Source organism: Dioscorea cayenensis, unplaced genomic scaffold (genome assembly GCF_009730915.1).
Source record: "Dioscorea cayenensis subsp. rotundata cultivar TDr96_F1 unplaced genomic scaffold, TDr96_F1_v2_PseudoChromosome.rev07_lg8_w22 25.fasta BLBR01002000.1, whole genome shotgun sequence".
Classification (NCBI taxonomy): Eukaryota; Viridiplantae; Streptophyta; class Magnoliopsida; order Dioscoreales; family Dioscoreaceae; genus Dioscorea; species Dioscorea cayenensis.
The window spans coordinates 681-8,455 of record NW_024088391.1 but is presented as its reverse complement, the minus strand read 5'-3'; the positions used below and the strand labels follow the sequence as shown (position 1 = coordinate 8,455).

At 45.9% G+C, this 7,775-nt stretch overlaps 1 pseudogene; it reads left to right on the top strand.

Moving 5' to 3' along the window:
* Nucleotides 1-518: 518 nt before the first annotated feature.
* LOC120257298 lies at nt 519-1,462 on the top strand (annotated as a pseudogene).
* Nucleotides 1,463-7,775: the final 6,313 nt, after the last annotated feature.

Here is a 7,775-nt window from a genome sequence, read left to right as displayed (position 1 = left end):
TTGGTTTTCAAGAGCATAAAAAATTAAGTGGGAATTTTTTTTATTAAGCGCCAAAACTTATGGAATGAATCCCTCGTGTCAAGGTGTTGTACAAATATTGTAGATATATTATAGAAATATTCTACTAGTACTATTTATTCAATGTTCATTGAGTTCCCTATGGGAGGAGTTATATTTTTCACCTCTCCAAGATTGCAAAACAGAAGGATTTATTATTGTGGAGTTATGGTTCTTAATATATTATTTTGGCCGATTGTATCAAGCAGTCATGTAAAAACCCACCCTGGTAAATCTAAAAAAAACAAAAATCAATTGATATCTTTTGTTTTTTTAATTATCTTTTGTTGTAATGCTAGCATTTTTAAGAATTTATTTGTTTTCATTTCATACCCTTTTTGGTTTGTGGTTTTTTTGCAGAATATCAGCCGATGTAGGGGTATCTATTTCAATCTGCGGGAGGTCGGAAATGGAAGATATGGTGGTGGTAGTGCCCTGTTGTTTTGACTTTCCGATGAGGGATGCTACCTGCTGACCTTGTTGGTGGCGGCCCTGTTTGGATATCTCTGCTTGGTCATTTCTTTGGAGTTTATGGTGGGCATGGTGGATCTCAAGTAGCTAACTATTGTCGAGAATGTCTCCATCTGGCATTGGTTGAAGAGTTGAAAAATATAAGAACAAGCATGGGGATGATTGGCGCAGACGTGATGGGAGAAGGCTTTCATCAATTGTTTTTCTCAAGGTTAATGATGAGGTTTATGGGAAATCGGTAGAGGCACTTCAGGAACTACAAGTGATGCATTTGAGGAAATTAGTATTAGTTTGGGTTACGGTTACTGCTTTGTCATGTCACAACCTGTTGCCCCAAAGAATGTGGGATCTACTGCTCTGGTTGTTGTTATTTGCTCATCTCACATTATCATTTCAAATTGTGGGGACTCTAGGGCAGTCCTCTATCGTAGGGAATAACCAGTGGCTTTATCTAACAATCGTAAACCAAGCAGGGGGAGGGCCAGTATGCTAGAATTGAAGGCGAGGGAGGGAGATTGTTATTCGATCGAATAATTCTCAGTGTCTTTGGAGAGTTGCCGATGTCAAGATCAATTGGGGGACAGTACTTGAAACCATTTATCATTCCTGACCCAGAAATCACGGTTGTTCAAAGAACAAGTGAAGATGAATGCCTCATTCTGGCTAGTGATAGCTTATGGGATGTAATGTCTAATGAAGAAGTATGCGATCCGACCCACAAAGCAGTTACTGCTACGGCACAAGAAGAGTCTTTGGTACCACTACCATGTCGTCTCGCATCAAAAAGGGTGAGGAAGGCTGATTCTCTTTGCTTTCGAGCCGATCGTGACTATCTCTCGATCTTGCCATGGAAAAGGGTAGCATGGATAATATCACGGTCATCGTAGTGGACTTGAAAGCCGAGATGAGGAAGTTGGTTAGCAGTTGGACCTGAAGCTGTATTATATGAAACTTCAGCTTATCTTTTTGTTGGGTCCAGCCCATTTGTTGGGTTGGCCCATGGTTAAAAAAAATAAAGCTATGTTGACTTATGGAGGAGGGCTTGAAGGGAATTTCATAATGGTAAAAGCTCTCAGCTTTGATGAGAATGAGTGGGTGACTATTCCACGAGTTTTTGGGAAAGAAGAGAAAGAAAAGGGCATCATCTAAGGAAGAGAAAGAGGAGCTAGGGTTCTTGGAGAAGGCACGATTGGAAGGCTTCATCATCGGATGCATCCCTAATCCTTTGGTTGGATCCCTCGACTCTCATTCCTTAAAGGTCCTTTTTGTGAACCATCCTAGAGTATGGATGATGTATGAGTGTTGAATCTCTTTTTCTTGTGAAATTCATGTTCTTTGCATGTATTCTTCTAGTGAGCTAGAGAGAACTTGGTGTTATCCCATAAGTCAACATAGTGGAAACATGTTTAAGAGGCTCTAAGGAGTCCCGTGGTTTTTTCCTCGATTTGTATGGTTTCCACGCTAAAAATCGTTTCTTGTATGTTGTATATTTGTTCATCTCATTCTAACATGAATGAGGGGTTGGATAGCATTTTATGAGTTGTTTTGAAGCTTTGAAGCCTTGTAGAACCTTTGGGAGGAGCATTGAAGCCTCAGAAAGCTATTGAAAGTGTTTTTGCGACTTATCACGAGCTACATCTGAGCCGCATGAAATCGCCCGGTGAGTTTTCACGGGGGTGTTTTGCGGGCGCATGAACCCCGTATGTGAACAGTGTTTTTGCCAGTACATGGTAGACAAAAAGGCTCATGGGCAAGCTTGCGCTCGCATAGGTTCGCCAGGTGAGGTTCACTGAGGCAAGTGTCGCCGCGCATCCCGACCGCATGCAAGCGATAGCATGCTCTGATGGAAATTCCACAATTTTTTTCCTTTGTTGCATTTTCGAGGGCAAATCCCCAACACTTTTACTTATCACAATGAATATCGTCCATTTCTTGTTGTTGTTGTTGGGCCTTGAGATTATCTTTCTTAATTTGTACATATTCTATATTCCTGCATTCTGCAACTTCATATGCAATTGTTGCCTTGTGTAGAGCTCTCAAATGTATCACAAAACATGCTTGGATTTCTTTATCTATGTACCGGCAAAGATGCAATACCAGCACCTCCTTTATATCATTGTGAGATGGGTTTGTTGTGTTAGCTCATGAAAACCTGTGTTCAAACTTATTTTTGTATTTTGGCCGCCTTTGTTTTTGTATTCCGGCCGTCAATAAGTGGAGAGATCTTGTGTTTTAAATTCTGTGTTTGAGAGAGTGTCTATACTAAAAAATTTTATGAATTGGATTAGATTACAAATGTCATCATCTAGAACGTTTTGTCTATATTTTGTTTTTAGCTTGATTAATCAGTGAGTTGTAGAAAATTGGATACGTGTTATTATTAATTTTGAGCTTGATTATTAGTATCAAAATTTTTAGAATGCATAGGTATGATGAATAATTATAAACAAGTCTGTTTATTCACAAATGCATACATATAATAATTAATTAAAATCCTTGTAAATCATTCATATCCGCTTATCTGGATTTCATCCTAACTAATCAACTAATCTTTAAGAAAGAAACAAAATGAGTCCAAGGCCACTCTTCTAATTTTATAAACGTCAAATTCTCCTAAGGAAATATTTCATCGAAATCCTAATTTATGTTCTTAATCGATGTCTTTAATTAGTTAAGCTTTCACAAAGATGCCGATGGGATAGATTATATATAAATATATATTACATATATCATTAGAATATAATGATATGATTGAAGATTTCCTTCCTAGTCACTGATTATCATGAAGGTAAGGTCTATTGACTAAGAAGACTTTGAGACAGAGTCTTTAAATAGACTCTGTTAGAGAGTGAGAGGAAGAGAGAAATGCTTGAACCATTGATCTCAATGGACAAGCTCATGTATAAATAGATGATGAAGTGTAGCAGTGCAGTATAGTATACATGGTCTATACTCAGGATATACATACACATATATACATGTATCTAACACCCCTCCTCAAACTCAAGGCCGGATCATACGTGCAGGGTTTGGATAACATGAAAAGATCGTTGATCGCGAGTCTGCGCTTTGGTGAAGAAGTCGACTACACGAACCTACTGTGGGAAGGTAATGAAGAGACAGCATGTCGAGAACGAACATGACATCGAGTGAAATGGGCATCCACTCCAATGTGTTTGGTCGGCTCATGCTTGGCAGGGGTCGGCTGACAATCTGAAGGGCCCCAGTGCTATCACAGTGAAGAGGAATAGGGGAGGTGCGGTATCCCAAAGTCTGTAGGGATCGGGCGAAGCCAAAGCACCTCTGAGCAGTGAGAAGCTAAAAGCACGAACCTCGGCCTCGAGCCCTTTGGACTTGAGCTCTTGTATCTTTGTTTCTTAGTCTTCAAACAATGAGGAAGATCCAAGAAGATCGTGTAACCGATGTGAGAAAGCGATCATCGGGGGAACTAGCCCAAGTAGCATCGAGAATAGGCACGTGGGTCGAAGAGTGGAATGGCGTGGATAGAGCGAGACCACGAGATGCGGTACCACGAAGATAGCGCGATTACTCGGAGAAGATGTGCATAATGAGCAGTAGGGGCTGCGACAAAGCGACTCGAATATGGACTGCATGAGAAATGTCGGGGACGGGTGGCGACAAATAAACCAAAGGCGCCAACAAGATGTCGATGTCGAGAGGGATCGGGTAAAGGGTCCCATCGAGCTCGGGGCTGCAGTGAAGCTCCATGGGTGTAGCTGACGGTCACAGTGTCGGTCAAGCAGAGGCGAGCAAGAAGGTCAGAGTATATCATTTGCTGTGAGTAAGGCGGTAGCCATCGGGGCTGAAGTGATCTCAATACCCAAAAGTATGCAGCGGACCCAAATCGGTCATCAAGAATGTCTCACGGAGTTTACCTTCACAAAAGGCAATGTGAGCGAGGATCATCTCCGATGAGAATCATGTCATCCACATAGAGGGAGAAGAATAGTGCGGACGCGATGTGAGGAATGAACAAAAGGCTGCCGAATCATGGATGCTCGAAGTGAAACCGGCCGCCTCGATAGCGATCTTGAATCGCTCAGAGCCCGGGGCCCGTGGAGCACTGTTTAAGACCATAAAAAACGCAGCGAAGTCGACAAAGCAGATCCTGGAGGCACCCGAGACCGAGGAGGAGGTCGTATAAACTTCCTCCTTTAAGTCACCATGAAGAAAGCATTCTTCACATCAAGGCGATGTAGGGGTCCACTCTCGAGCGGCTATGCGACAATCAGCGTCACGTCTGGTATGCATGTGGAGCTCTGAGGGGCAAAGAGTCTCCTCATAGTCACGACCATACTCCTGCTGGAAACCACGAGCAACCAAGCGCGCCTTATAGCGCTCGAGAGACCCATCGAGGCGAGTCTTCACCACAGTAAATCCGGTGACATGTAATCGGAGTAGCATGAGAAGGAAGGGAACTAAAATCCCAAGTATGAGTGCGAGACAATGCATCAAGCTCCTCGACCGTGGCGATCGCACGCGTGGTGTCTGTACCCGCCTCTCTGCAGATCACAGCTCATAGACATCCGAAACACTAGTGCTAGCGGTAGCATAGCAGTTAGGGAGGATGTAAAGTGGATCGATCACGTGAGAATGTAAGTGTGAGGAGGGTACCTCGGGATCGGGGATCACCGAGTGAAGGGGTGTCGAGGAGAGGGACCGCGGGAGGTGAAGATCTGCGAGGGTTCCCGGCGATGATAAGTATAACGAATAGGAGGATAAGCCCGAAGGAAGTAAGGAGGAATCGACGGATAAGGAAGGGGATGGAATAGGGGATGAATGAGGAGAGCTCGGAGAAGGAGGGACGTGGTAGAGAGTAGTGGAGGGGAGTATCCTCGATGTGGATGAGAGAGGAAAAAAGGAAGGAAAGAGGACAATGGGAGAAGTAGATGTAGTTGAAGGGGAAGCATAAAAGGGTGGTCTCATCAAATGTGACATCTCGAGGAGATCACGGCGAGCAGTGGTAGGGTCATAGCTCGCGATAACCTTTGTGTTCAAGACTATACGGAAAAACACAAAGAACCGGTGGGTGGTGAGTTTTGTCCGCTCAGGGGTGAGAGTAAGACAAAGCAGCGACAACCAAAAGCACGAAGGTGATCATAGCGAGGGAGTTCCATGTAGGGACTCACGGGACTCGACCCTGAAGATGGGATGATGGTTGCGGATTAATAAGGTGACGGCGGTGTGAACAACATCGGCCAGTGAGGGAGGAAGAGATGCACCAAGCGAGAGGCTGGGTCTGTCTCTAAAAATGTGGCGGTGCTTGCGCTCGGCGACCCGTTCGAGGATGAGCGCCGGGGCAGGGATAGTTGAGGCAAGGTTCCCTCGGAAGACAAATGAGTGCGAAAAGCATGGGAGGTGTATTCTCGCTGGGAATCGAGACCTAAAGGTCTTGATAGAGCGGAAGGCTGAGTGTGCACCATAGTAGTAAAAGGCGATATATAGATAAAAAGTGACTACGATGATGCATAAGATAAACCGGAGTAAAGTCGTGTGTGATCATCAATAAAAATAACATAATATCGATTGCCACCTTTAGATACAAAAGGAGGCGGGGACCCCAAACATCCCAGTGAATGAGTCGAAAAGGGGCACTAGTTTGAGGCCGACTCAGCGGATAGGGGCGCTATAGCATTTGCCAAGTTCTGACCAGAAACAAACAACATCGGAAGGGAGTAGAGGGCTGCTCCTAGGACACCACAGTGACAGAGAGAGACATCTGAGGCCCGAGCACAAATGACCAAGGCGAGTGATGCCCTGAGATGATGTGATATAGTAGCGACATAACAATGAGGAAAGCGAGACACTGCGCGAAGAGGGAAGGCAGAAGGGAATCCAGTAGCATATACTCCGCTGTAGCGTGACGGCTCAGTCGACCGCTCCGCTGTGATCACACGCACGACATGAGGTCCGGTCAAAAATGGCACGATAGTCATGTCAGTGGAGTTGACTAGCAGACATAAGGGTTCGTGGATAGATGAGGGACATGAGATCACGAGGAAGGGACGGAGCAGCTGGTGGAGGATGACCGAGTGGAAGAGATAGGTAAAAGTGTGCCGTCGGCAGTCGAGGCGAACCTGCAGGTATGAAGGAAGAAGGATGAGAATGATGAAGATGGTGGCATCATGTGTCGTGTGAGCTAGCGACGGTCGAGAAGCCAAGAGGCAGAGACTACACGAGGTGGGTGGAGTAGCTTGGGCAGGCACGTGCACGACCCGGTGGGGATGTCACCCGGATCATTCTTTGGGCGGCGAGGCATCGCCAATGAGGCTGCTGGCGGTCGTAGGGAGAGAGGCAGAGTCTCCTCATCACGAGACAATAGTGAATGCCTCATCTAAGGGTGTGTGGTAGGGCAGCTGTAACAGTTTGCGCGAGGGTAGAGCTCAGACTCGGGACGTGGAAGCGCATTATGAGCAGCGTGCATCGTCGTGACTCCCTCAGTGAGCGGCGAGCGGTGCATGCCTCATCGGTCAAGTGAGGAGGCGGGCGGTGTGGGTAGGGCGGTGAGAGGTGTGAGGCGTCAATGCGGCGCCATAACCCCGAGAATCTATAGTAGTGATCAGCAGTGTCCACCATGATGCAGTGTCAAGGGGCACGATATAAGGTATAGATGCTGTGCTGATTTGGAACCCACCGATATGACGCTCCAAGTAGCTCCACATCGCCGCGGCGGTGGGTGATGCCAATATGGGTGCGAATATCCAATGAGTAGCGGTCGACAAATAATCATCAGCGTCGTACAGAATCATCGACAATCCACTTCTCAGGCTGTTGCTCATAAGCTTTGAGAATGGCGAGTCGATGTTGTCGAGACTCTTTGGAGGCGATGAAATACTCGAAATCGACATGGGAAAGAACACGAATGCCATCAGAATGGAGCAGAGAGTAGCCGCCATGGAATATAATTGGTGCCATCAAGCACCACATCGGAGTGGGAGATATTGCGGTGACGGACGTCAGGAAGAACTCCAGCGAGTCACAGGTCACTAATAAAAGATGCTCAAATTAACTTCTGATACAGAGAAGATATAAAACAATTCTCAAACAAGAGAATAACACCAAAACAATAAATAAAAGGGGAGAAAAAGTGGATCATGGTGAGGCCGACGCGGTCAGCACGGACGAGGCGTGCTGGAGGCGGGCTGGCCGGAAAGGCCAGCAGATCTTGTGAGGCGAGTCATGTGGCCGAGGCTTGAGCCTTGGCGAGCGCGGGCCTTGAGGCCTTG